The sequence below is a fragment of the Elephantulus edwardii genome, unplaced genomic scaffold, assembly GCF_000299155.1.
Source record: "Elephantulus edwardii isolate Elephantulus edwardi_28Jun2011 unplaced genomic scaffold, EleEdw1.0 scaffold00135, whole genome shotgun sequence".
In the NCBI taxonomy this organism is placed as follows: Eukaryota; Metazoa; Chordata; class Mammalia; order Macroscelidea; family Macroscelididae; genus Elephantulus; species Elephantulus edwardii.
In genome coordinates this window covers 3,499,455-3,502,230 of record NW_006399885.1, presented here as the reverse complement: position 1 = coordinate 3,502,230, position 2,776 = coordinate 3,499,455, and positions in this window count along the sequence as shown.

Sequence of the window (2,776 nt, the reverse complement as noted above, 5' to 3'; positions counted from 1 at the left end):
CCTTAACTACAGACATGTGGTCTTGCAAATTATCAATAGCTTGTAGGACTAGGGTGTGTGTGTGTGTGTGTGTGTGTGTGTGTGTGTGTGTGTGTGAGTGAAAGAGAGAGAGAGAGAGAGCTAGCTTCCCACATGACCCTGGTGGCTAAACCCTAGTGATGGTATTGGAGAGACTGTGGCATTGCTGTGGAGAGGCTGTGGCAAGGTGTAACCAGAGGATCCCTGAAATAAAGGCCAAAATTAAAGTTCTTGCTATTCTTGCTGGATGATGAAAGGACAAGCTAGTTGCTGAACTGAAACCAGAGACTGGAATAATTGAGGAATTTTGCTTTGGCTATTGGAGTGAAAACTGGATTTGCATTCAGTAATAGTCTTTGCCTCTCCCACTTTCCAACATATTTCTCTAATAAACTCTGCTCTTAGTGCCACAATTGTGAGTAAAGTCTGTGAGTCAGCAAGGAATATCAGGCCCAAATGATAGATAGATAGATAGATAGATAGATAGATAGATAGATAGATAGATAGAGTTGCAGGAGCCTGGGGGTGGCATATCTGACTGAGCCACTATCTGTTTGCTGCTGTGGATATTATTGATGGGGACAGTTCTCCTTTATGTAGAGGGTAGATGTCAGGCTCGACCATCTCCATGTTATAACTGCTCCTTTCTCACCTCCTGACAACATGCCCAAACTATGTGAGATGAAATGTCACCGTCTTTGCTTTCAGTAAACACTCTGGAAACTTTTCTGTCAAGACAAATGTGTTTGTCCTTTTGGCATTCCATGTTATAGTTAATATTCTTTACCAATACCACAATCCAAAGGATTTTCCAAAGGAAGGACTTAAAAGAGAGTGACAAAAGTAGTTTTAAAATAGTATGTCTAAAATGTTTTTGGAATTGAAGAAAATTAATAAGCCATGCCAATGTTAAAGTATAACTGAAAAGAAATCCACCTGGAGATTCAATGGCTCACTGTTTTCAAGTTGACTCCAACTCATAGATCGTCTCCATCAGGTTTCTAAGGCTATAAATCTTTTTCTGGAGGAGCCTGCCAATCTTGTTCCCTCAGAGAAGCTGGTTTAAAACTGTTGATCATTTTGTTAGCAGTAAATTACATAAGGTATCATGCCACCAGTACTAAATATTGTACACACAAACTCACTACCAAAGCATAGATTCCAGCTCATGGCAACCCTGTAGGACAAAGTAGTTGCTGTTGGGTGCTCTTGAGTTGACTACAACTCCTAGCAGCCCTATGAATGATAAATCTGAACTTTGTCTTTCCCTGCATCATCTTCATAATCTATGTCATGCTCAAGCCCATGGTGGTAGTCACTGTGTCAATTCATTTCATTGAGGATCTTCCTCTCTTTCTCTGACCTTGTGCCTTTCTCAGCATGATGTGTCTCTCCAAGAACTGGCTCTTCTTGAAAATAAATGAGATGACATTTCCATCACCCTTGCCTTTAAAGAGCACTCTGGTTGCATTACCCTCAAAACAGACTTTTGTGTGTCCTTTTAGCATAATATATTCAATACTTTTTCCCAACATCACAATTCAAAGACACCAATTCTTATGTCATTCTTATTCATTGTCCAACTTTCAGATGCATGTGAAGCACTAAAAAGGCTATGCTTGGATCAGGCACACCTTAGCCTTTAAACTGATATCCTTGCCCTTTAGCACTCTGGAGAGTTCCTTGACAGCATATTTCCCCAGCATAATACATTTTTTAATTTATTTCTTAACTACTGTTTCCATGGGTGTTGATTAATGACACAAAATTAAATCATTAACAAGTTCATCCTTTATCTTTCAGGATGTTGCCTGTCTGCCCTGTGGTGATAATTGTTGTTTTCTTAATATTGAGATGTATCCTATATTGAAGACTGTGGATCTTTCCTCTTCTGCAGCAAATTTCAAGTCATCTTCACTTCTACAAGCAAGGTTGTGTCATCTGTATGATGTAGACTGCTGATGAGTCTTCCTCCAATTCTGATGTTATATTCTTTTTCATATACTCCAGCTTCTAGAATGATCTGCTCAACATACAGATTGGTTTGGAGAAAGGATACATCCCTGATGCACAACTTTTCTGATTTTAAACCACGCAGTGATTTTTTATTTCTCTAGCACAAATGATTCTTGGTCTATGTAGAAGTTTCACATAGCATAATTAACTGTTCTGCAATTTCCATTCTTCTCAGTGTTAGCCATAATTTATTATGAACCACAAAATCAATGCCTTTGCATAATTAATAAAACACAAGGAAACAGTTTTCTAGTATTCTTCCCTTTCAAACGAGATTCTCCTGATATCAATAATGATAACCCTTCTGCCACAACCTCTTCTGAATTCAGTTTGAATTTCTGGTAGTCTTTTCTCAACATACTATTCAGCCTGCCCCTTAAATTTCCAACTTTCTAATCTTTATAGAAGCATACTATCTCCTCTTATTCCCATGGAACAACTGATACCTTTGAATTACAAATCTTTCGATTGGCACCCATGAGCTTGAACCACTATGATACTGTTCTTGTTGTTTTCAGGTGCTATCAAGTATGGAAATACAAAGGAGGAGGAACAGTTGTAAGCAAACCCTAGTGATTGGAACATGGAATGTGAGAGCCTTGAATGAAGGAAAATTAGAAACTGTTAAGAAAGAAATGGAATGCATAAATATTGACATATTAGGCATTGGAGAGATGAGATGGACTGGCATGGGGCATTTTGAGTCAGATGACCATATGATATATTACTCTGGAGATGAAAA